At 55.2% G+C, this 25,632-nt stretch overlaps 1 protein-coding gene across 4 annotated transcripts in view; it reads left to right on the top strand.

Annotated features, from left to right (window-relative positions):
* The window catches only part of oxr1a (oxidation resistance 1a), a 761,132-nt gene that overhangs the window by 443,548 nt on the left and 291,952 nt on the right, over positions 1–25,632 (top strand). The window lies entirely within an intron of this gene.

Here is a 25,632-nt window from a genome sequence, read left to right as displayed (position 1 = left end):
CACAGAGGAGCGAGAGAGAGAGAGAAGCACAGAGGAGCGAGAGAGAGAGAGAAGCACAGAGGAGCGAGAGAGAGAGAGAAGCACAGAGGAGCGAGAGAGAGCGAGAAGCACAGAGGAGCGAGAGAGAGAGCGAGAAGCACAGAGGAGCGAGAGAGAGAGCGAGAAGCACAGAGGAGCGAGAGAGAGAGCGAGAAGCACAGAGGAGCGAGAGAGAGAGCGAGATGCACAGAGGAGCGAGAGAGAGAGCGAGAAGCACAGAGGAGCGAGAGAGAGAGCGAGAAGCACAGAGGAGCGAGAGAGAGAGCGAGAAGCACAGAGGAGCGAGAGAGAGAGCGAGAAGCACAGAGGAGCGAGAGAGAGAGCGAGAAGCACAGAGGAGCGAGAGAGAGAGAGAGAAGCACAGAGGAGCGAGAGAGAGAGCGAGAAGCACAGAGGAGCGAGAGAGAGAGCGAGATGCACAGAGGAGCGAGAGAGAGAGCGAGAAGCACAGAGGAGCGAGAGAGAGAGCGAGAAGCACAGAGGAGCGAGAGAGAGAGCGAGAAGCACAGAGGAGCGAGAGAGAGAGCGAGAAGCACAGAGGAGCGAGAGAGAGAGCGAGAAGCACAGAGGAGCGAGAGAGAGAGAGAGAAGCACAGAGGAGCGAGAGAGAGAAGCACAGAGGAGCGAGAGAGAGAGATGCACAGAGGAGCAAGAGAGAGAGAGAAGCACAGAGGGAGGAGAGAGAGGGAAGCACAGAGGGAGGAGAGAGAGGGAGAAGCACAGAGGAGAGAGAGAGAGAGAAGCACAGAGGAGAGAGAGAGAGGGAAGCACAGAGGAGAGAGAGAGAGGGAAGCACAGAGGAGAGAGAGAGAGGGAAGCACAGAGGAGAGAGAGAGCGAGAAGCACAGAGGAGCGAGAGAGAGAGCGAGAAGCACAGAGGAGCGAGAGAGAGAGAGAGAAGCACAGAGGAGCGAGAGAGAGAGATGCACAGAGGAGCAAGAGAGAGAGAGAAGCACAGAGGGAGGAGAGAGAGAGAAGCACAGAGGGAGGAGAGAGAGGGAAGCACAGAGGGAGGAGAGAGAGGGAGAAGCACAGAGGAGAGAGAGAGAGAGAAGCACAGAGGAGAGAGAGAGAGGGAAGCACAGAGGAGAGAGAGAGAGGGAAGCACAGAGGAGAGAGAGAGCGAGAAGCACAGAGGAGCGAGAGAGAGAGCGAGAAGCACAGAGGAGCGAGAGAGAGAGCGAGAAGCACAGAGGAGCGAGAGAGAGCGAGAAGCACAGAGGAGCGAGAGAGACAGCGAGAAGCACAGAGGAGCGAGAGAGAGAAGCACAGAGGAGCGAGAGAGAGAAGCACAGAGGAGCGAGAGAGAGAAGCACAGAGGAGCGAGAGAGAGAAGCACAGAGGAGCGAGAGAGAGAGATGCACAGAGGAGCAAGAGAGAGAGGGAAGCACAGAGGGAGGAGAGAGAGGGAGAAGCACAGAGGAGAGAGAGAGAGAGAAGCACAGAGGAGAGAGAGAGAGGGAAGCACAGAGGAGAGAGAGAGAGGGAAGCACAGAGGAGAGAGAGAGAGAGAAGCAGAGAGGAGAGAGAGAGAGAGAAGCACAGAGAGGAGAGAGAGAGAAGCACAGAGGAGCGAGAGAGAGAGAGCGAAGCACAGGAGTGAGAGAGTAGCAAAATGGAGCGAGAGAGAGAAGCACAGAGGAGCGAGAGAGTGAGAGAGAAGCACAGAGGGGAGCGAGAGAGAGAGAAGCACAGAGGGGAGAGAGAGAGGGAGAAGCACAGAGGGGAGAGAGAGAGGGAGAAGCACAGAGGAGCGAGAGAGAGAAGCACAGAGGAGCGAGAGAGAGAAGCACAGAGGAGCGAGAGAGAGAGATGCACAGAGGAGCAAGAGAGAGAGAGAAGCACAGAGGGAGGAGAGAGAGGGAAGCACAGAGGGAGGAGAGAGAGGGAGAAGCACAGAGGAGAGAGAGAGAGAGAAGCACAGAGGAGAGAGAGAGAGGGAAGCACAGAGGAGAGAGAGAGAGGGAAGCACAGAGGAGAGAGAGAGAGGGAAGCACAGAGGAGAGAGAGAGAGGGAAGCACAGAGGAGAGAGAGAGCGAGAAGCACAGAGGAGCGAGAGAGAGAGCGAGAAGCACAGAGGAGCGAGAGAGAGAGAGAGAGAAGCACAGAGGAGCGAGAGAGAGAGATGCACAGAGGAGCAAGAGAGAGAGAGAAGCACAGAGGGAGGAGAGAGAGGGAAGCACAGAGGGAGGAGAGAGAGGGAGAAGCACAGAGGAGAGAGAGAGAGAGAAGCACAGAGGAGAGAGAGAGAGGGAAGCACAGAGGAGAGAGAGAGAGGGAAGCACAGAGGAGAGAGAGAGAGAGAAGCACAGAGGAGCGAGAGAGAGAGCGAGAAGCACAGAGGAGCGAGAGAGAGAGCGAGAAGCACAGAGGAGCGAGAGAGAGAGCGAGAAGCACAGAGGAGCGAGAGAGAGAGCGAGAAGCACAGAGGAGCGAGAGAGAGCGAGAAGCACAGAGGAGCGAGAGAGACAGCGAGAAGCACAGAGGAGCGAGAGAGAGAAGCACAGAGGAGCGAGAGAGAGAAGCACAGAGGAGCGAGAGAGAGAGATGCACAGAGGAGCAAGAGAGAGAGGGAAGCACAGAGGGAGGAGAGAGAGGGAGAAGCACAGAGGAGAGAGAGAGAGAGAAGCACAGAGGAGAGAGAGAGAGGGAAGCACAGAGGAGAGAGAGAGAGGGAAGCACAGAGGAGAGAGAGAGAGGGAAGCACAGAGGAGAGAGAGAGAGAGAAGCAGAGAGGAGAGAGAGAGAGAGAAGCACAGAGAGGAGAGAGAGAGAAGCACAGAGGAGCGAGAGAGAGAGAGCGAAGCACAAGAGTGAGAGAGTAGCAAAATGGAGCGAGAGAGAGAAGCACAGAGGAGCGAGAGAGAGAGATGCACAGAGGAGCAAGAGAGAGAGGGAAGCACAGAGGGAGGAGAGAGAGGGAGAAGCACAGAGGAGAGAGAGAGAGAGAAGCACAGAGGAGAGAGAGAGAGGGAAGCACAGAGGAGAGAGAGAGAGGGAAGCACAGAGGAGAGAGAGAGAGGGAAGCACAGAGGAGAGAGAGAGAGAGAAGCAGAGAGGAGAGAGAGAGAGAGAAGCACAGAGAGGAGAGAGAGAGAAGCACAGAGGAGCGAGAGAGAGAGAGCGAAGCACAAGAGTGAGAGAGTAGCAAAATGGAGCGAGAGAGAGAAGCACAGAGGAGCGAGAGAGTGAGAGAGAAGCACAGAGGAGCGAGAGAGTGAGAGAGAAGCACAGAGGGGAGAGAGAGAGGGAGAAGCACAGAGGGGAGAGAGAGAGGGAGAAGCACAGAGGGGAGAGAGAGAGGGAGAAGCACAGAGGGGAGAGAGAGAGGGAGAAGCACAGAGGGGAGAGAGAGAGGGAGAAGCACAGAGGGGAGAGAGAGAGGGAGAAGCACAGAGGGGAGAGAGAGAGGGAGAAGCACAGAGGGGAGAGAGAGAGGGAGAAGCACAGAGGGGAGAGAGAGAGGGAGAAGCACAGAGGGGAGAGAGAGAGGGAGAAGCACAGAGGGGAGAGAGAGAGGGCGAGAAGCACAGAGGGGAGAGAGAGAGAGCGAGAAGCACAGAGGGGAGAGAGAGAGAAGCACAGAGGGGAGAGAGCGAGAAGCACAGAGGGGAGAGAGCGAGAAGCACAGAGGGGAGAGAGCGAGAAGCACAGAGGGGAGAGAGCGAGAAGCACAGAGGGGAGAGAGCGAGAAGCACAGAGGGGAGAGAGCGAGAAGCACAGAGGGGAGAGAGCGAGAAGCACAGAGGGGAGAGAGCGAGAAGCACAGAGGGGAGAGAGCGAGAAGCACAGAGGGGAGAGAGCGAGAAGCACAGAGGGGAGAGAGCGAGAAGCACAGAGGGGAGAGAGCGAGAAGCACAGAGGGGAGAGAGCGAGAAGCACAGAGGGGAGAGAGCGAGAAGCACAGAGGGGAGAGAGAGAGAAGCACAGAGGGGAGAGAGAGAGAAGCACAGAGGGGAGAGAGAGAGAAGCACAGAGGGGAGAGGGAGAGAAGCACAGAGGAGAGAGGGAGAGTGAGAGAGAAGCACAGAGGAGCGGGAGAGGAGCACAGAGGAGCGAGAGAGAGAGGAGCACAGAGGAGCGAGAGAGAAGCACAGAGGAGAGCGAGAGAGAGAGAAGCACAGAGGAGAGCGAGAGAGAGAGAAGCACAGAGGAGAGCGAGAGGGAGAGAAGCACAGAGGAGAGCGAGAGGGAGAGAAGCACAGAGGAGAGCGAGAGGGAGAGAAGCACAGAGGGGCGAGAGGGAGAGAAGCACAGAGGAGCGAGAGAGAGAGAGAAGCACAGAGGAGCAAGAGAGAGAGAGAGAGAAGCACAGGAGAGAGACAGACGCACAGAGGAGAGAGAGAGGAGCAAGAGAGAGAGAGAGAAGCACAGAGGAGAGAGAGAGAGAGAGAGAGAGAAGCACAGAGGAGAGCGAGAAGCACAGAGGAGCGAGAGAGAGAGAGAGAAGCACAGAGGAGCGAGAGAGAGAAGCACAGAGGTGCGAGAGAGAGAGAAGCACAGAGGAGAGAGAGAAGCACAGAGGAGCGAAAGAGAAAGAAGCACAGAGGAGCGAGAGAGAGAGAGAGAAGTACTGATGAAAGAGAGGGAGAAGCACAGAGGGAGGAGAGAGAGGGAGAAGCACAGAGGAGAGAGAGAGCGAAGCACAGAGGAGAGAGAGAGAGAGAGAGAGAAGCAGAGAGGAGAGAGAGAGAGAGGAGAGAGAGAGAGAAGCACAGAGGAGCGAGAGAGAGAGAGCGAAGCACAGGAGTGAGAGAGTAGCAAAATGGAGCGAGAGAGAGAAGCACAGAGGAGAGAGAGAGTGAGAGAGAAGCACAGAGAGGAGAGAGAGAGAGAAGCACAGAGAGGAGAGAGAGAGAGAAGCACAGAGAGGAGAGAGAGAGAGAAGCACAGAGGAGCGAGAGAGAGAGAGAAGCACAGAGGAGCGAGAGAGAGAGAGAAGCACAGAGGAGCGAGAGAGAGAGAGAAGCACAGAGGAGCGAGAGAGAGAGAGAAGCACAGAGGAGCGAGAGAGAGAGAAGCACAGAGGAGCGAGAGAGAGAGAGAAGCACAGAGGAGCGAGAGAGAGAGAGAAGCACAGAGGAGCGAGAGAGAGAGAGAAGCACAGAGGAGCGAGAGAGAGAGAGAAGCACAGAGGAGCGAGAGAGAGCGAGAAGCACAGAGGAGCGAGAGAGAGAGCGAGAAGCACAGAGGAGCGAGAGAGAGAGCGAGAAGCACAGAGGAGCGAGAGAGAGAGCGAGAAGCACAGAGGAGCGAGAGAGAGAGCGAGATGCACAGAGGAGCGAGAGAGAGAGCGAGAAGCACAGAGGAGCGAGAGAGAGAGCGAGAAGCACAGAGGAGCGAGAGAGAGAGCGAGAAGCACAGAGGAGCGAGAGAGAGAGCGAGAAGCACAGAGGAGCGAGAGAGAGAGCGAGAAGCACAGAGGAGCGAGAGAGAGAGAGAGAAGCACAGAGGAGCGAGAGAGAGAGCGAGAAGCACAGAGGAGCGAGAGAGAGAGCGAGATGCACAGAGGAGCGAGAGAGAGAGCGAGAAGCACAGAGGAGCGAGAGAGAGAGCGAGAAGCACAGAGGAGCGAGAGAGAGAGCGAGAAGCACAGAGGAGCGAGAGAGAGAGCGAGAAGCACAGAGGAGCGAGAGAGAGAGCGAGAAGCACAGAGGAGCGAGAGAGAGAGAGAGAAGCACAGAGGAGCGAGAGAGAGAAGCACAGAGGAGCGAGAGAGAGAGATGCACAGAGGAGCAAGAGAGAGAGAGAAGCACAGAGGGAGGAGAGAGAGGGAAGCACAGAGGGAGGAGAGAGAGGGAGAAGCACAGAGGAGAGAGAGAGAGAGAAGCACAGAGGAGAGAGAGAGAGGGAAGCACAGAGGAGAGAGAGAGAGGGAAGCACAGAGGAGAGAGAGAGAGGGAAGCACAGAGGAGAGAGAGAGCGAGAAGCACAGAGGAGCGAGAGAGAGAGCGAGAAGCACAGAGGAGCGAGAGAGAGAGAGAGAAGCACAGAGGAGCGAGAGAGAGAGATGCACAGAGGAGCAAGAGAGAGAGAGAAGCACAGAGGGAGGAGAGAGAGAGAAGCACAGAGGGAGGAGAGAGAGGGAAGCACAGAGGGAGGAGAGAGAGGGAGAAGCACAGAGGAGAGAGAGAGAGAGAAGCACAGAGGAGAGAGAGAGAGGGAAGCACAGAGGAGAGAGAGAGAGGGAAGCACAGAGGAGAGAGAGAGCGAGAAGCACAGAGGAGCGAGAGAGAGAGCGAGAAGCACAGAGGAGCGAGAGAGAGAGCGAGAAGCACAGAGGAGCGAGAGAGAGCGAGAAGCACAGAGGAGCGAGAGAGACAGCGAGAAGCACAGAGGAGCGAGAGAGAGAAGCACAGAGGAGCGAGAGAGAGAAGCACAGAGGAGCGAGAGAGAGAAGCACAGAGGAGCGAGAGAGAGAGATGCACAGAGGAGCAAGAGAGAGAGGGAAGCACAGAGGGAGGAGAGAGAGGGAGAAGCACAGAGGAGAGAGAGAGAGAGAAGCACAGAGGAGAGAGAGAGAGGGAAGCACAGAGGAGAGAGAGAGAGGGAAGCACAGAGGAGAGAGAGAGAGAGAAGCAGAGAGGAGAGAGAGAGAGAGAAGCACAGAGAGGAGAGAGAGAGAAGCACAGAGGAGCGAGAGAGAGAGAGCGAAGCACAGGAGTGAGAGAGTAGCAAAATGGAGCGAGAGAGAGAAGCACAGAGGAGCGAGAGAGTGAGAGAGAAGCACAGAGGGGAGCGAGAGAGAGAGAAGCACAGAGGGGAGAGAGAGAGGGAGAAGCACAGAGGGGAGAGAGAGAGGGAGAAGCACAGAGGAGCGAGAGAGAGAAGCACAGAGGAGCGAGAGAGAGAAGCACAGAGGAGCGAGAGAGAGAGATGCACAGAGGAGCAAGAGAGAGAGAGAAGCACAGAGGGAGGAGAGAGAGGGAAGCACAGAGGGAGGAGAGAGAGGGAGAAGCACAGAGGAGAGAGAGAGAGAGAAGCACAGAGGAGAGAGAGAGAGGGAAGCACAGAGGAGAGAGAGAGAGGGAAGCACAGAGGAGAGAGAGAGAGGGAAGCACAGAGGAGAGAGAGAGAGGGAAGCACAGAGGAGAGAGAGAGCGAGAAGCACAGAGGAGCGAGAGAGAGAGCGAGAAGCACAGAGGAGCGAGAGAGAGAGAGAGAGAAGCACAGAGGAGCGAGAGAGAGAGATGCACAGAGGAGCAAGAGAGAGAGAGAAGCACAGAGGGAGGAGAGAGAGGGAAGCACAGAGGGAGGAGAGAGAGGGAGAAGCACAGAGGAGAGAGAGAGAGAGAAGCACAGAGGAGAGAGAGAGAGGGAAGCACAGAGGAGAGAGAGAGAGGGAAGCACAGAGGAGAGAGAGAGAGAGAAGCACAGAGGAGCGAGAGAGAGAGCGAGAAGCACAGAGGAGCGAGAGAGAGAGCGAGAAGCACAGAGGAGCGAGAGAGAGAGCGAGAAGCACAGAGGAGCGAGAGAGAGAGCGAGAAGCACAGAGGAGCGAGAGAGAGCGAGAAGCACAGAGGAGCGAGAGAGACAGCGAGAAGCACAGAGGAGCGAGAGAGAGAAGCACAGAGGAGCGAGAGAGAGAAGCACAGAGGAGCGAGAGAGAGAGATGCACAGAGGAGCAAGAGAGAGAGGGAAGCACAGAGGGAGGAGAGAGAGGGAGAAGCACAGAGGAGAGAGAGAGAGAGAAGCACAGAGGAGAGAGAGAGAGGGAAGCACAGAGGAGAGAGAGAGAGGGAAGCACAGAGGAGAGAGAGAGAGGGAAGCACAGAGGAGAGAGAGAGAGAGAAGCAGAGAGGAGAGAGAGAGAGAGAAGCACAGAGAGGAGAGAGAGAGAAGCACAGAGGAGCGAGAGAGAGAGAGCGAAGCACAAGAGTGAGAGAGTAGCAAAATGGAGCGAGAGAGAGAAGCACAGAGGAGCGAGAGAGTGAGAGAGAAGCACAGAGGAGCGAGAGAGTGAGAGAGAAGCACAGAGGGGAGAGAGAGAGGGAGAAGCACAGAGGGGAGAGAGAGAGGGAGAAGCACAGAGGGGAGAGAGAGAGGGAGAAGCACAGAGGGGAGAGAGAGAGGGAGAAGCACAGAGGGGAGAGAGAGAGGGAGAAGCACAGAGGGGAGAGAGAGAGGGAGAAGCACAGAGGGGAGAGAGAGAGGGAGAAGCACAGAGGGGAGAGAGAGAGGGAGAAGCACAGAGGGGAGAGAGAGAGGGAGAAGCACAGAGGGGAGAGAGAGAGGGAGAAGCACAGAGGGGAGAGAGAGAGGGCGAGAAGCACAGAGGGGAGAGAGAGAGAGCGAGAAGCACAGAGGGGAGAGAGAGAGAAGCACAGAGGGGAGAGAGCGAGAAGCACAGAGGGGAGAGAGCGAGAAGCACAGAGGGGAGAGAGCGAGAAGCACAGAGGGGAGAGAGCGAGAAGCACAGAGGGGAGAGAGCGAGAAGCACAGAGGGGAGAGAGCGAGAAGCACAGAGGGGAGAGAGCGAGAAGCACAGAGGGGAGAGAGCGAGAAGCACAGAGGGGAGAGAGCGAGAAGCACAGAGGGGAGAGAGCGAGAAGCACAGAGGGGAGAGAGCGAGAAGCACAGAGGGGAGAGAGCGAGAAGCACAGAGGGGAGAGAGCGAGAAGCACAGAGGGGAGAGAGCGAGAAGCACAGAGGGGAGAGAGCGAGAAGCACAGAGGGGAGAGAGAGAGAAGCACAGAGGGGAGAGAGAGAGAAGCACAGAGGGGAGAGAGAGAGAAGCACAGAGGGGAGAGGGAGAGAAGCACAGAGGAGAGAGGGAGAGTGAGAGAGAAGCACAGAGGAGCGGGAGAGGAGCACAGAGGAGCGAGAGAGAGAGGAGCACAGAGGAGCGAGAGAGAAGCACAGAGGAGAGCGAGAGAGAGAGAAGCACAGAGGAGAGCGAGAGAGAGAGAAGCACAGAGGAGAGCGAGAGGGAGAGAAGCACAGAGGAGAGCGAGAGGGAGAGAAGCACAGAGGAGAGCGAGAGGGAGAGAAGCACAGAGGGGCGAGAGGGAGAGAAGCACAGAGGAGCGAGAGAGAGAGAGAAGCACAGAGGAGCAAGAGAGAGAGAGAGAGAAGCACAGGAGAGAGACAGACGCACAGAGGAGAGAGAGAGGAGCAAGAGAGAGAGAGAGAAGCACAGAGGAGAGAGAGAGAGAGAGAGAGAAGCACAGAGGAGAGCGAGAAGCACAGAGGAGCGAGAGAGAGAGAGAGAAGCACAGAGGAGCGAGAGAGAGAAGCACAGAGGTGCGAGAGAGAGAGAAGCACAGAGGAGAGAGAGAAGCACAGAGGAGCGAAAGAGAAAGAAGCACAGAGGAGCGAGAGAGAGAGAGAGAAGTACTGATGAAAGAGAGGGAGAAGCACAGAGGGAGGAGAGAGAGGGAGAAGCACAGAGGAGAGAGAGAGCGAAGCACAGAGGAGAGAGAGAGAGAGAGAGAGAAGCAGAGAGGAGAGAGAGAGAGAGGAGAGAGAGAGAGAAGCACAGAGGAGCGAGAGAGAGAGAGCGAAGCACAGGAGTGAGAGAGTAGCAAAATGGAGCGAGAGAGAGAAGCACAGAGGAGAGAGAGAGTGAGAGAGAAGCACAGAGAGGAGAGAGAGAGAGAAGCACAGAGAGGAGAGAGAGAGAGAAGCACAGAGAGGAGAGAGAGAGAGAAGCACAGAGAGGAGAGAGAGAGAGAAGCACAGAGAGGAGAGAGAGAGAGAAGCACAGAGAGGAGAGAGAGAGAGAAGCACAGAGAGGAGAGAGAGAGAGAGAAGCACAGAGAGGAGAGAGAGAGAGAAGCACAGAGAGGAGAGAGAGAGAGAAGCAGAGAGGAGAGAGAGAGAGAAGCAGAGAGGAGAGGAGAGAGAGAAGCACAGAGGAGAGAGAGAGAGCGAGAAGCCCAGGAGAGAGAGAGAGAGCGAGAAGCACAGAGGAGAGAGAGACAAGCACAGAGGAGCGAGAGAGAGAAATGCACAGAGGAGCAAGAGAGAGAGAGAAGCACAGAGGAGCGAGAGAGACAGAAGCACAGAGGAGAGAGACAGAAGCACAGAGGAGAGAGGACAGAAGCACAGAGGAGAGAGACAGACGCACAGAGGAGAGAGAGAGGAGCAAGAGAGAGAGAGAGAAGCACAGAGGAGCGAGAGAGAGAGAAGCGCAGAGGAGCGAGAGAGAGAGAAGCGCAGAGGAGAGAGAGAGAGAAGCGCAGAGGAGAGAGAGAGAGAGAAGCACAGAGGAGAGAGAGAAGCACAGAGGAGCAAGAGAGAGACAGAGAGAAGCACGGAGGAGCAAGAGAGACAGAGAGAAGCACGGAGGAGCGAGAGAGAGAGAAGCACAGAGGAGAGAGAGAGAGTGAGAAGCACAGAGGAGAGAGAGTGAGAAGCACAGAGGAGAGAGAGAGAGAAGCACAGAGGAGAGAGAGAGAGAGCACAGAGGAGAGAGAGAGAGAGAAGCACAGAGGAGAGAGAGAGAGAGAAGCACAGAGGAGAGAGAGAGAGAGAAGCACAGAGGAGAGAGAGAGAGAGAAGCACAGAGGAGAGAGAGAGAGAGAAGCACAGAGGAGAGAGAGAGAGGGAGAGAGAGAAGCACAGAGGAGGGAGAGAGAGAAGCACAGAGGAGAGAGAGAGAGGGAGAGAGAGAAGCACAGAGGAGAGAGAGAGAGAAGCACAGAGGAGAGAGAGAGAGAAGCACAGAGGAGAGAGAGAGAGAAGCACAGAGGAGAGAGAGAGAGAAGCACAGAGGAGAGAGAGCGAGAAGCACAGAGGAGAGAGAGAGAGCGAGAAGCCCAGGAGAGAGAGAGAGAGAGAGCGAGAAGCACAGAGGAGAGAGAGACAAGCACAGAGGAGCGAGAGAGGGAGAAGCACAGAGGAGAGAGAGAGGGAGAAGCACAGAGGAGAGAGAGAGGGAGAAGCACAGAGGAGAGAGAGAGGGAGAAGCACAGAGGAGAGGGAGAGGGAGAAGCACAGAGAGAGGGAGAGGGAGAAGCACAGAGGAGAGGGAGAGGGAGAAGCACAGAGGAGAGGGAGAGGAGAAGCACAGAGGAGAGGAGAGGGAGAAGCACAGAGGAGAGGGAGAGGGAGAAGCACAGAGGAGAGGGAGAGGAGAAGCACAGAGGAGAGGGAGAGGGAGAAGCACAGAGGAGAGGGAGAGGGAGAAGCACAGAGGAGAGGGAGAGGGAGAAGCACAGAGGAGAGGGAGAGGGAGAAGCACAGAGGAGAGGGAGAGGGAGAAGCACAGAGGAGAGGGAGAGGGAGAAGCACAGAGGAGAGGGAGAGGGAGAAGCACAGAGGAGAGGGAGAGGGAGAAGCACAGAGGAGAGGGAGAGGGAGAAGCACAGAGGAGAGGGAGAGGGAGAAGCACAGAGGAGAGGGAGAGGGAGAAGCACAGAGGAGAGGGAGAGGGAGAAGCACAGAGGAGAGGGAGAGGGAGAAGCACAGAGGAGAGGGAGAGGGAGAAGCACAGAGGAGAGGGAGAGGGAGAAGCACAGAGGAGAGGGAGAGGGAGAAGCACAGAGGAGAGGGAGAGGGAGAAGCACAGAGGAGAGGGAGAGGGAGAAGCACAGAGGAGAGGGAGAGGGAGAAGCACAGAGGAGAGGGAGAGGGAGAAGCACAGAGGAGAGGGAGAGGGAGAAGCACAGGAGAGGGAGAGGGAGAAGCACAGAGGAGAGGGAGAGGGAGAAGGACAGAGGAGAGGGAGAGGGAGAAGGACAGAGGAGAGGGAGAGGGAGAAGGACAGAGGAGAGGGAGAGGGAGAAGGACAGAGGAGAGGGAGAGGGAGAAGGACAGAGGAGAGGGAGAGGGAGAAGCACAGAGGAGAGGGAGAGGGAGAAGCACAGAGGAGAGGGAGAGGGAGAAGCACAGAGGAGAGGGAGAGGGAGAAGCACAGAGGAGAGGGAGAGGGAGAAGCACAGAGGAGAGGGAGAGGGAGAAGCACAGAGGAGAGGGAGAGGGAGAAGCACAGAGGAGAGGGAGAGGGAGAAGCACAGAGGAGAGGGAGAGGGAGAAGCACAGAGGAGAGGGAGAGGGAGAAGCACAGAGGAGAGGGAGAGGGAGAAGCACAGAGGAGAGGGAGAGGGAGAAGCACAGAGGAGAGGGAGAGGGAGAAGCACAGAGGAGAGGGAGAGGGAGAAGCACAGAGGAGAGGGAGAGGGAGAAGCACAGAGGAGAGGGAGAGGGAGAAGCACAGAGGAGAGGGAGAGGGAGAAGCACAGAGGAGAGGGAGAGGGAGAAGCACAGAGGAGAGGGAGAGGGAGAAGCACAGAGGAGAGGGAGAGGGAGAAGCACAGAGGAGAGGGAGAGGGAGAAGCACAGAGGAGAGGGAGAGGGAGAAGCACAGAGGAGAGGGAGAGGGAGAAGCACAGAGGAGAGGGAGAGGGAGAAGCACAGAGGAGAGGGAGAGGGAGAAGCACAGAGGAGAGGGAGAGGGAGAAGCACAGAGGAGAGGGAGAGGGAGAAGCACAGAGGAGAGGGAGAGGGAGAAGCACAGAGGAGAGGGAGAGGGAGAAGCACAGAGGAGAGGGAGAGGGAGAAGCACAGAGGAGAGGGAGAGGGAGAAGCACAGAGGAGAGGGAGAGGGAGAAGCACAGAGGAGAGGGAGAGGGAGAAGCACAGAGGAGAGGGAGAGGGAGAAGCACAGAGGAGAGGGAGAGGGAGAAGCACAGAGGAGAGGGAGAGGGAGAAGCACAGAGGAGAGGGAGAGGGAGAAGCACAGAGGAGAGGGAGAGGGAGAAGCACAGAGGAGAGGGAGAGGGAGAAGCACAGAGGAGAGAGAGAGGGAGAAGCACAGAGGAGAGAGAGAGGGAGAAGCACAGAGGAGAGAGAGAGGGAGAAGCACAGAGGAGAGAGAGAGGGAGAAGCACAGAGGAGAGAGAGAGGGAGAAGCACAGAGGAGAGAGAGAGAGGGAGAAGCACAGAGGAGAGAGAGAAGGAGAAGCACAGAGGGGAGAGAGAGAGGGAGAAGCACAGAGCAGAGAGAGAGAGAGGGAGAAGCACAGAGGAGAGAGAGAGAGAGGGAGAAGCACAGAGGAGAGAGAGAGAGAGGGAGAAGCACAGAGGAGAGAGAGAGAGAGGGAGAGGGAGAAGCACAGAGAGAGGAGAGAGAGAGAGAGAGAGAAGCACAGAGGAGCGAGAGAGAGAGAGAGGGAGAAGCACAGAGAGAGGAGAGAGAGAGAGAGAGGGAGAAGCACAGAGAGAGGAGAGAGAGAGAGAGAGAGAAGCACAGGAGCGAGAGAGAGAAGCACAGAGAGAGGAGAGAGAGGGAGAAGCACAGAGAGAGGAGAGAGAGGGAGAAGCACAGAGAGAGGAGAGAGAGAGAGAGGGAGAAGCACAGAGAGAGGAGAGAGAGAGAGGGAGAAGCACAGAGAGAGGAGAGAGAGAGAGAGGGAGAAGCACAGAGAGAGGAGAGAGAGAGAGAGGGAGAAGCACAGAGAGAGGAGAGAGAGAGAGAGGGAGAAGCACAGAGAGAGGAGAGAGAGAGAGAGGGAGAAGCACAGAGAGAGGAGAGAGAGAGGGAGAAGCACAGAGAGAGGAGAGAGAGAGAGAGGGAGAAGCACAGAGAGAGGAGAGAGAGAGAGAGGGAGAAGCACAGAGAGAGGAGAGAGAGAGAGAGGGAGAAGCACAGAGAGAGGAGAGAGAGGGAGAAGCACAGAGAGAGGAGAGAGAGAGAGAGGGAGAAGCACAGAGAGAGGAGAGAGAGAAGCACAGAGAGAGGAGAGAGAGAGAGAGGGAGAAGCACAGAGAGAGGAGAGAGAGAGAGAGGGAGAAGCACAGAGAGAGGAGAGAGAGAGAGAGAGAGGGAGAAGCACAGAGAGAGGAGAGAGAGAGAGAGAGGGAGAAGCACAGAGAGAGGAGAGAGAGAGAGAGAGGGAGAAGCACAGAGAGAGGAGAGAGAGAGGGAGAAGCAGAGAGAGAGAGAGGGAGAAGCACAGAGAGAGGAGAGAGAGAGAGAGGGAGAAGCACAGAGAGAGGAGAGAGAGAGAGAGGGAGAAGCACAGAGAGAGGAGAGAGAGAGAGAGAGAGAAGCACAGAGGAGCGAGAGAGAGAGAGAGAGAGAAGCACAGAGAGAGGAGAGAGAGAGAGAGAGGGAGAAGCACAGAGAGAGGAGAGAGAGAGAGAGGGAGAAGCACAGAGAGAGGAGAGAGAGAGAGAGGGAGAAGCACAGAGAGAGGAGAGAGAGAGAGAGGGAGAAGCACAGAGAGAGGAGAGAGAGAGAGAGAGAGAAGCACAGGAGCGAGAGAGAGAAGCACAGAGAGAGGAGAGAGAGGGAGAAGCACAGAGAGAGGAGAGAGAGAGGAGAGAGAGAGAGAGGGAGAAGCACAGAGAGAGGAGAGAGAGAGAGAGAGGGAGAAGCACAGAGAGAGGAGAGAGAGAGAGAGAGGGAGAAGCACAGAGAGAGGAGAGAGAGAGAGAGGGAGAAGCACAGAGAGAGGAGAGAGAGAGAGAGGGAGAAGCACAGAGAGAGGAGAGAGAGAGGGAGAAGCACAGAGAGAGGAGAGAGAGAGAGAGGGAGAAGCACAGAGAGAGGAGAGAGAGAGAGAGGGAGAAGCACAGAGAGGAGAGAGAGAGAGAGGGAGAAGCACAGAGAGAGGAGAGAGAGAGAGAGGGAGAAGCACAGAGAGAGGAGAGAGAGAGAGAGGGAGAAGCACAGAGAGAGGAGAGAGAGAGAGAGGGAGAAGCACAGAGAGAGGAGAGAGAGAGAGAGGGAGAAGCACAGAGAGAGGAGAGAGAGAGAGAGGGAGAAGCACAGAGAGAGGAGAGAGAGAGAGAGGGAGAAGCACAGAGAGAGGAGAGAGAGAGAGAGGGGGAGAAGCACAGAGAGAGGAGAGAGAGAGAGGGGGAGAAGCACAGAGAGAGGAGAGAGAGAGAGGGGGAGAAGCACAGAGGAGAGAGAGAGAGAGGGAGAAGCAGAGAGGAGAGAGAGAGAGAGGGAGAAGCAGAGAGGAGAGAGAGAGAGAGGGAGAAGCACAGAGAGAGGAGAGAGAGAGAGAGGGAGAAGCACAGAGAGAGGAGAGAGAGAGAGAGGGAGAAGCACAGAGAGAGGAGAGAGAGAGAGAGGGAGAAGCACAGAGAGAGGAGAGAGAGAGAGAGGGAGAAGCACAGAGAGAGGAGAGAGAGAGGGAGAAGCACAGAGAGAGGAGAGAGGGAGAAGCACAGAGAGAGGAGAGAGAGAGAGAGGGAGAAGCACAGAGAGAGGAGAGAGAGAGAGAGGGAGAAGCACAGAGAGAGGAGAGAGAGAGAGAGGGAGAAGCACAGAGAGAGGAGAGAGAGGGAGAAGCACAGAGAGAGGAGAGAGAGAGAGAGGGAGAAGCACAGAGAGAGGAGAGAGGGAGAGAGGGAGAAGCACAGAGAGAGGAGAGAGAGAGAGGGGGAGAAGCACAGAGAGAGGAGAGAGAGAGAGGGGGAGAAGCACAGAGAGAGGAGAGAGAGAGAGGGGGAGAAGCACAGAGAGAGGAGAGAGAGAGAGGGGGAGAAGCACAGAGGAGAGAGAGAGAGAGGGAGAAGGAGAGAGAGAGAGAGGGAGAAGCAGAGAGGAGAGAGAGAGAGAGGGAGAAGCACAGAGAGAGGAGAGAGAGAGAGAGGGAGAAGCACAGAGAGAGGAGAGAGAGGGAGAAGCACAGAGAGAGGAGAGAGAGGGAGAAGCACAGAGAGAGGAGAGAGAGGGAGAAGCACAGAGAGAGGGAGAAGCACAGAGAGAGGAGAGAGAGAGAGAGGGAGAAGCACAGAGAGAGGAGAGAGAGAGAGAGGGAGAAGCACAGAGAGAGGAGAGAGAGAGAGAGAGGGAGAAGCACAGAGAGAGGAGAGAGAGAGAGAGGGAGAAGCACAGAGGAGAGAGAGAGAGGGGGAGAAGCACAGAGGAGAGAGAGAGAGGGGGAGAAGCACAGAGGAGAGAGAGAGAGAGGGAGAAGCACAGAGGAGAGAGAGAAAGAGAGTGAAGCACAGAGGAGAGAGCGAGAGAAGCACAGACTGGGGGGCGACAGAGAGAAACACACGGGGCGGGGAGAGAGATAGAGAGAGAGAGAGAAGCACAGACGTGGGGGTGAGAGAGAGAGAGAAAAACACAGACTGGGGGGAGAGAGAGAGAGAAGCAGAGATGAGAGAGAGAGAAGCAGAGATGAGAGAGAGTGGAGAGAGAGAGAGAAGCACAGATTGGGGAGAGAGAGAAACACAGACTGTAGGGAGAGAGGGAGAAACACAGACTGGGGGGTGGAGTAGAGAGAGAGGGAAGCACAGACTGGGTGGGGAAGAGAGGGAAGCACAGACTGGGTGGGGAAGAGAGAGAAGCACAGACTGGGTGGGGAAGAGAGAGAAGCACAGACTGGGTGGGGAAGAGAGAGAAGCACAGACTGGGTGGGGAAGAGAGAGAAGCACAGACTGGGTGGGGAAGAGAGAGAAGCACAGACTGGGGGGGAAGAAAGAGAAGCACAGACTCTAGGGGGGGAAGAGAGAGAAGCACAGACTGGGTGGGGAAGACAGAGAAGCACAGACTGGGGGGGAAGAGAGAGAAGCACAGACTCTGGGGAGGAAGGGAGAGAAGCACAGACTCGGGGGGGGTGGGGTGGGGGAAGAGAGAGAAGCACAGACTCGTGCGGGGTGGGTGGGGTGGGTGGAGAGAGAGAGAAGCACAGATGAGAGAGAGTGGAGAGAGAGAAGCACAGATGAGAGAGAATGGAGCGAGAGAGAGAAGCCCAGACGAGTGAGAATGGAGAGAGAGAGAGAAGCCCAGACTGGGGTGAGACAGAGAGAGACACAGACTGGGGGGAGAGAGAGAGAGAGAGAGAGAGAGAAAGAAACAGAAAGGGGGAGAGAGATAGATAGAGAGAGAGAGAGAAGCACAGATTGGGGGGCGACAGAGAGAAACACAGACAGGGGGCGGGGAGAGAGAGAGAGAAACAGACTGGGGGGAGAGAGAGAGAGAAACAGAAAGGGGGAGAGAGATAGATAGAGAGAGAGAGAGAAGCACAGACTGGGGGGCGACAGAGAGAAGCACAGACGTGGGGGTGAGAGAGAGAGAGAAAAACACAGACTTGGGGGAGAGAGAGAAGCCGAGATGAGAGAGAGAGAGAAGCATAGACGAGAGAGAGAGAGAAGCACAGGTTGGGGAGAGAGAGAAACACAGACTGTGGGGAGAGAGGGAGAAACACAGACTGGGGGGTGGAGTAGAGAGAGAGAGAAGCACAGACTGGGAGGGAAGAGAGAGAAGCACAGACTGGGTGGGGAAGAGAGAGAAGCACAGACTCTGGGGAGGAAGAGAGAGAAGCACAGACTTGGGGGGGGTGGGGGGTGGTGGGGGAAGAGAGAGAAGCACAGACTCGTGCGGGGGGGTGGTGTGGAGAGAGAGAGAAGCACAGATGAGAGAGAGTGGAGAGAGAGAAGCACAGATGAGAGAGAATGGAGTGAGAGAGAGAAGCCCAGACGAGTGAGAATGGAGAGAGAGAGAGAAGCCCAGACGAGAGAGAGTGGAGACAGAGAAGCACAGACGAGAGAGAGTGGAGCGAGAGAGAGAAGCCCAGACGAGTGAGAATGGAGAGAGAGAGAGAAGCCCAGACGAGAGAGAGTGGAGACAGAGAAGCACAGACGAGAGAGAGTGGAGCGAGAGGGAGAAGCCCAGACGAGTGAGAATGGAGAGAGAGAGAGAAGCCCAGACGAGCGAGAATGGAGAGAGAGAGAGAAGCACAGACGGGAGAGAGTGGTGAGAGGGAGAAGCACAGAGGGGAGAGAGAGAGGGAGAAGCACAGAGGGGAGAGAGAGAGGGAGAAGCACAGAGGGGAGAGAGAGAGGGAGAAGCACAGAGGGGAGAGAGAGAGGGAGAAGCACAGAGGGGAGAGAGAGAGGGAGAAGCACAGAGGGGAGAGAGAGAGGGAGAAGCACAGAGGGGAGAGAGAGAGGGAGAAGCACAGAGGGGAGAGAGAGAGGGAGAAGCACAGAGGGGAGAGAGAGAGGGAGAAGCACAGAGGGGAGAGAGAGAGGGAGAAGCACAGAGGGGAGAGAGAGAGGGAGAAGCACAGAGGGGAGAGAGAGAGGGAGAAGCACAGAGGGGAGAGGGAGAGAGGGAAGCACAGAGGAGAGAGAGAGGGAAGGAGAGAGAGAGAAGCACAGAGGAGAGAGAGAGAGAGAAGCACAGAGGAGAGAGAGGGAGAGTGGGAAGCACAGAGGAGAGAGAGAGAGAAGCACAGACTGGGGGGAGAGAGAGAGAGAGAGAAACAGACAGGGGGAGTGAGATAGAGAGAGCGAGAGAAGCACAGACTGGGGGGAGACAGAGAGAAACACAGACAGGGGGCGGGGAGGGAGAGAGAAACACAGACTGTGGGGAGAGAGGGAGAAACACAGACTGGGGGGTGGAGTAGAGAGAGAGAAACAGACAGGGGGAGAGAGATAGAGAGAGAGAAGCACAGACGTGGGGGTGAGAGAGAGAGAGAAAAACACAGACTGGGGGGAGAGAGAGAAGCCGAGATGAGAGAGAGAGAGAAGCATAGGCGAGAGAGAGTGGAGAGAGAGAGAGAAGCACAGATTGGGGAGAGAGAGAAACACAGACTGTGGGGAGAGAGGGAGAAACACAGACTGGGGGGTGGAGTAGAGAGAGAGAGAAGCACAGACTGGGGGGGAAGAGAGAGAAGCACAGACTGGGTGGTGAAGAGAGAGAAGCACAGACTCTGGGGAGGAAGAGAGAGAAGCACAGACTTGGGGGGTGGGGAGCGGGGTGTGGTGGGGGAAGAGAGAGACGCACAGACTCGAGCGGGGGGGGGGGTGGTGGAGAGAGAGAGAAGCACAGATGAGAGAGCGTGGAGAGAGAGAATGGAGCGAGAGAGAGAAGCCCAGACGAGCGAGAATGGAGAGAGAGAGAGAAGCCCAGACGAGAGAGAGTGGAGCGAGAGAGAGAAGCCCAGACGAGCGAGAATGGAGAGAGAGAGAGAAGCACAGACAGGAGAGAGTGGTGAGAGAGAGAAGCACAGAGGGGAGAGAGAGAGGGAGAAGCACAGAGGGGAGAGAGAGAGGGAGAAGCACAGAGGGGAGAGAGAGAGAGAGAAGCACAGAGGGGAGAGAGAGAGAGAGAAGCACAGAGGAGAGGGAGAGAGAGAAGCACAGAGGAGAGAGAGAGAGAGAAGCACAGAGGAGAGAGAGAGAGAGTGGGAAGCACAGAGGAGAGAGAGAGAGAAGCACAGACTGGGGGGAGGGAGAGAGAGAGAGAGAAACAGACGGGGAGTGAGATAGAGAGAGCGAGAGAAGCACAGACTGGGGGGAGAGAGGGAGAAACACAGACTGGGGGGTGGAGTAGAGAGAGAGAGAAGCACAGACTGGGGGGGAAGAGAGAGAAGCACAGGCTGGGTGGTGAAGAGAGAGAAGCACAGACTCTGGGGAGGAAGAGAGAGAAGCACAGACTTGGGGGGGTGGGGGAGCGGGGTGTGGTGGGGGAAGAGAGAGAAGCACAGACTCGTGCGGGGGGGGGGGGTGGAGAGAGAGAGAAGCACAGATGAGAGAGAGAGAATGGAGCGAGAGAGAGAAGCCCAGACGAGTGAGAATGGAGAGAAAGAGAGAAGCCCAGACGAGAGAGAGTGGAGCGAGAGAGAGAAGCCCAGACGAGCGAGAATGGAGAGAGAGAGAGAAGCCCAGACGGGAGAGAGTGGTGAGAGAGAGAAGCACAGAGGGGAGAGAGTGGTGAGAGAGAGAAGCACAGAGGGGAGAGAGAGAGGGAGAAGCACAGAGGGGAGAGAGAGAGGGAGAAGCACAGAGGGGAGAGAGAGAGGGAGAAGCACAGAGGGGAGAGAGAGAGGGAGAAGCACAGAGGGGAGAGAGAGAGGGAGAAGCACAGAGGGGAGAGAGAGAGGGAGAAGCACAGAGGGGAGAGAGAGAGGGAGAAGCACAGAGGGGAGAGAGAGAGGGAGAAGCACAGAGGGGAGAGAGAGAGGGAGAAGCACAGAGGGGAGAGAGAGAGGGAGAAGCACAGAGGGGAGAGAGAGAGGGAGAAGCACAGAGGGGAGAGAGAGAGGGAGAAGCACAGAGGGGAGAGAGAGAGGGAGAAGCACAGAGGGGAGAGAGAGAGGGAGAAGCACAGAGGAGAGAGAGGGAGAAGCACAGAGGAGAGAGAGGGAGAAGCACAGAGGAGAGAGAGGGAGAAGCACAGAGGAGAGAGAGGGAGAAGCACAGAGGAGAGAGAGGGAGAAGCACAGAGGAGAGAGAGGGAGAAGCACAGAGGGGAGAGGGAGAGGGAGAAGCACAGAGGGGAGAGGGAGAGGGAGAAGCACAGAGGGGAGAGGGAGAGAGGGAAGCACAGAGGGGAGAGGGAGAGAGGGAAGCACAGAGGAGAGAGGGAGAGAGGGAAGCACAGAGGAGAGAGAGAGAGAGAGAGAAGCACAGAGGAGAGGGAGAGAGAGAGAAGCACAGAGGAGAGAGAGAGAGAGTGGGAAGCACAGAGGAGAGAGAGAGAGAAGCACAGACTGGGGGGAGAGAGAGAGAGAGAGAGAGAGAAACACAGACAGGGGGCGGGGAGAGAGAGAGAAACACAGACTGTGGGGAGAGAGGGAGAAACACAGACTGGGGGTGGAGTAGAGAGAGAGAGAAGCACAGACTGGGGGGGGAAGAGAGAGAAGCACAGACGGGGGGGGGGAGAAGAGAGAAGCACAGACTCGGGGGGGGGGGGGTGGGGTAGCGGGGGGAAGAGAGAAGCACAGACTCGGGGGGGGGCGGGGGTGGGGAAGAGAGAGAAGCACAGACTCGTGCGGGGGTGGGGGGGCGGCGAGAGAGAGAAGCACAGATGAGAGAGAATGGAGCGAAAGAGAGAAGCCCAGACGAGTGAGAATGGAGAGAGAGAGAGTGGAGAGAGAGAGAGAGAAGCACAGACGAGAGAGAGTGGAGCGAGAGAGAGAAGCCCAGACGAGTGAGAATGGAGAGAGAGAGAGAGAAGCACAGACGAGAGAGAGTGGAGCGAGAGAGAGAAGCCCAGACGAGTGAGAATGGAGAGAGAGAGAGAAGTACAGACGAGAGAGAATGGAGAGAGAGAGAGAAGCACAGACGAGAGAGAGAGAGAGAGAGAGAGAGAGAGAGAAGCACAGACGAGAGAGAGTGGAGCGAGAGCGAGAGAAGCCCAGACGAGTGAGAATGGAGAGAGAGAGAGAAGCACAGACGAGAGAGAGTGGAGCGAGAGAGAGAAGTCCAGGCGAGCGAGAATGGAGAGAGAGAGAGAAGCCCAGATGAGTGAGAGTGGAGAGAGAGAGAGAAGCCCAGACGAGAGAGAGTGGAGAGAGAGAGAGAAGCCCAGACGAGAGAGAGTGGAGAGAGAGAGAGAAGCCCAGACGAGAGAGAGTGGAGAGAGAGAGAGAAGCCCAGACGAGAGAGAGTGGAGAGAGAGAGAGAAGCACAGACGGGAGAGAGAGAGAGAAGCACAGACGGGAGAGAGAGAGAGAAGCACAGACGGGAGAGAGAGAGAGAAGCACAGACGGGAGAGAGAGAGAGAAGCACAGACGGGAGAGAGAGAGAGAAGCACAGACGGGAGAGAGAGAGAGAGAAGCACAGACGAGAGAGCGTGGAGAGTGTGTGAGAAGCACAGACGAGAGAGCGTGGAGAGAGTGTGAGAAGCACAGACGAGAGAGAGTGGAGAGAGAGAGAGAAGCACAGACGAGAGAGAGTGGAGAGAGAGAGAGAAGCACAGACGAGAGAGAGAGAGAGAAGCACAGACGAGAGAGAGAGAGAGAAGCACAGACGAGAGAGAGAGAGAGAAGCACAGACGAGAGAGAGAGAGAGAAGCACAGACGAGAGAGAGAGAGAGAAGCACAGACGAGAGAGAGAGAAGCACAGACGGGAGAGAGAGAGAGAGAAGCACAGACGAGAGAGCGTGGAGAGTGTGTGAGAAGCACAGACGAGAGAGCGTGGAGAGAGTGTGAGAAGCACAGACGAGAGAGAGTGGAGAGAGAGAGAGAAGCACAGACGAGAGAGAGTGGAGAGAGAGAGAGAAGCACAGACGAGAGAGAGAGAGAGAAGCACAGACGAGAGAGAGAGAGAGAAGCACAGACGAGAGAGAGAGAGAGAAGCACAGACGAGAGAGAGAGAGAGAAGCACAGACGAGAGAGAGAGAGAGAAGCACAGACGAGAGAGAGAGAAGCACAGACGGGAGAGAGAGAGAGAGAGAAGCACAGACGGGAGAGCGTGGAGAGTGTGTGAGAAGCACAGACGGGAGAGCGTGGAGAGTGTGTGAGAAGCACAGACGAGAGAGCGTGGAGAGAGTGTGAGAAGCACAGACTGGAGAGAGTGTGAGAAGCACAGACTGGAGAGAGTGTGAGAAGCACAGACTGGAGAGAGTGTGAGAAGCACAGACTGGAGAGAGTGTGAGAAGCACAGACTGGAGAGAGTGTGAGAAGCACAGACTGGAGAGAGTGTGAGAAGCACAGACTGGAGAGAGTGTGAGAAGCACAGACTGGAGAGAGTGTGAGAAGCACAGACTGGAGAGAGTGTGAGAAGCACAGACTGGAGAGAGTGTGAGAAGCACAGACGAGAGAGCGTGGTGAGAGTGTGAGAAGCACAGACTAGAGAGAGTGGAGAGAGAGAGAGAAGCACAGATGAGAGAGAGTGGAGAGAGAGAGAAGCACAGATGAGAGAGAGTGGAGAGAGAGAGAAGCACAGATGAGAGAGAAGCACAGATGAGAGAGAGTGGAGAGAGAGAGAAGCACAGATGAGAGAGAGTGGAGAGAGAGAGAAGCACAGATGAGAGAGAGTGGAGAGAGAGAGAAGCACAGACGAGAGAGAGTGGAGAGAGAGAGAGAAGCACAGACGAGAGAGAGTGGAGAGAGAGAGAGAAGCACAGACGAGAGAGTGGAGAGAGAGAGAGAAGCACAGATGAGAGAGCGTCGTGAGAGTGTGAGAAGCACAGACGAGAGAGCGTGGAGAGAATGAGAGAGAAGCACAGATGAGAGAGAGAGAGAGAAGCACAGACGAGAGAGCGTGGTGAGAGTGTGAGAAGCTCAGACTGGAGAGAGTGGAGAGAGAGAGAAGCACAGATGAGAGAGAGTGGACAGAGAGAGAGAAGCACAGACGAGAGAGTGGAGAGAGAGAGAGAAGCACAGATGAGAGAGAGTGGAGAGAGCGAGAGAGATAAGAACAGACGAGAGAGAGTGGAGAGAATGAGAGAGAAGCACAGATGAGAGAGAGAGAGAGAAGCACAGACGAGAGGCGCTGGAGAGAGGGAGGGAGAAGCAGAGACTGGAGAGGGAGCGAAACACAGGAGAGAGGGGAAGGGAAAGAGAAGTGAGGAGAAAGAGTAAAGCACAATAAGGGAGAAGGGCATACTGGAGGGGGAGATGGAGAGAAGCAGAGACTGGGGATGTGGGGGAGAGAGAGAGAGAAAAACACCGACTTGGCGCAGGGTTTGGGCGAGAGAGATCAAGAGAGGCACATACTCATGGAGAGAGATTTTTAAATTGTGTTACTCAACCCACAATAAAACCGTTTTCTTTCCCGGGCTTAATGCTCAGATACTCAACTAAGATAGATGAAATATCATTTGCAAATTGTGGGCAAATGTGATATGATTAAGTATCACTTGAGCAGTGTTGTGTGATCCAATGCCACGTTATCAAATTTCCAGGGACATGTCAGACTCCCACTGGCAAACTTATGCTGATGATTAAAGTGATTTGTAGAAGGATTAGAGAGGGGAGGTGAGGAAAAAGTTTTTCACCCAGAGGGTGGTAGGGGGTCTGGTACTCACTGCTGAACGGATAGCCGAGGCAGGAACCCTGAACTCTTTTAAAAGGTGTTTCGATATGCACCTGAAGTCCCGTAACCTCCAGGGATCCGGACTAAGTACTGGAACATGGGATTAAGATGGGTGGTTCAATTTTCGGCTGGCACAGACATGATGGGCATTAACACACCATTTGGACTCCTTCTGTGCCGAAAATGTTTCTACATTTGAGAGAAAGTTGGAAATTGGAAGCAAAGTTGATGAAGTTTTCCAGTTCGGGACAAGAGCAGGAAGTGGCACCAATACAGTCTTTAATTTACCAGTTTCCTGGCTCCAACCGCCTCCTCTTCACTATGGAAGTCTGATCTCTCTGCACCTCCATCCCCCGCCTGGATGGTTTGAGGGCTCTCTGCGTCTTTCTTGAACAGAGGCCCAACCAGTACCCATTCACCACCACCCTCCTCCACCTGGCTGAACATGTTCTCACATTGAACAACTTCTCCTTCAACTCCACTCACTTCCTTCAAATAAAAGGTGTTGCTATGGATAGCTGCATTGGTCCTAGTTATGCCTGTTTTGTTGTGGGATATGTCGAACATTCCTCGTTCCAGTCCTACTCAGCCCCCCTCCCCCAACTCTCTTTCCGGTATATTGATGACTATCTGTGCCACTTGCTGCTCTCGTCCCGAACTGGAAAACTTCATCAACTTTGCTTCCGATTTCCACCCTTTACTTTCACCTTTACATTGTCTATCTCCGACACTTCCCTTCCCTTCCTTGACTTCACAGTGTCAGTGAATGTTGCCAGAATGAATGCATAGTTTCCCACGCACCATCCGACTGTATGCCCTGTCTCCATGGTGGCTGCTATTTTGTTAATAAAAGTTTGAAAATATGACTCGTAAAATTGCGCCCCCCCCCCCCCCCCAACCCCCAAATTTTAGCCTCAGAAATTGGTCTCAAAAGTTTGACTTTTACATGAGTATATACGGTAACCACTTTCTCAACGTACCCTGCAACATTCAGTGATTTGTGCACATATGCCCTAGGTCCCTCTGCTTCTGCACCCCTTTTAGAATTGTATCATTGAATTTATATTGCTTCTCCTCGTTCTTCCTACCAATATGAATCCTTCGCACTTCTCTGCATTACATTTCATCTGCCATTTGTCCACCCATTCCACAAGCCTGTCTATGTTCACTTGAGGTTTATTGCAATCCTCCTCAGTTCACAATACTTCCAAGTTTTGTGTCATCTGCAAATTTTGAAATTGTGCCCTACACACTCTAGTCTAGGTCATTAATATATATGAAGAAAAGCAGGGGCTTCAGCACCAACTTCTGGGGAATTCCACTTCCTCCAGTCCGAAAAGCAGCTGTTCACAACTACTCTCTGTTTCCTGTCACTCAGCCAATTTCGTATCCATGCTGCTAACTGTCCCTTTTATTCCATGGGCTCTAACTTTGATGACAATTTATGTAGCACTTTATCAAACGCCTTTTGGAAGTCCATTTACACGTCAACCGCATTACCCTCATAAACCCTCTCTGCTACCTCATCAAAAAAACTCAAGCAAGTTAGTTGAACATGACTTGCCCTTAATAAATCCATGCCGGCTTTCCTTAATTAATCCACGTGTCCAAGTGACTATTAATTTTGTCCCAAATTAACATTTATAAAACTTTCCCACTGCTGACGTTAAACTGATTGGCCTGTGGTTGCTGGGCTTGTCTTTCATCCTTTTTTTGAACAATGTGTAATCTTTGTAAATCTCCAATCCTTTGGCACCACCGCTGTCTCTAAAGCAGATTAGAAGATTGTGGCTGGTGCCTCCACAATTTGAACCCTTACCTCCTTAGATCCTTCGATGCATCTCATCTGGTTCTGGTGACTTAATCAACTTTAAGTAGAGCCAGCCTATTTAAAACCTTTTAATCAATTTTTAGCC

This window comes from Heterodontus francisci, chromosome 5, assembly GCF_036365525.1.
Source record: "Heterodontus francisci isolate sHetFra1 chromosome 5, sHetFra1.hap1, whole genome shotgun sequence".
Lineage (NCBI taxonomy): Eukaryota > Metazoa > Chordata > Chondrichthyes > Heterodontiformes > Heterodontidae > Heterodontus > Heterodontus francisci.
Note: the sequence above shows the minus strand (reverse complement) of the source record. Positions and strands in the feature narration are given on the sequence as shown.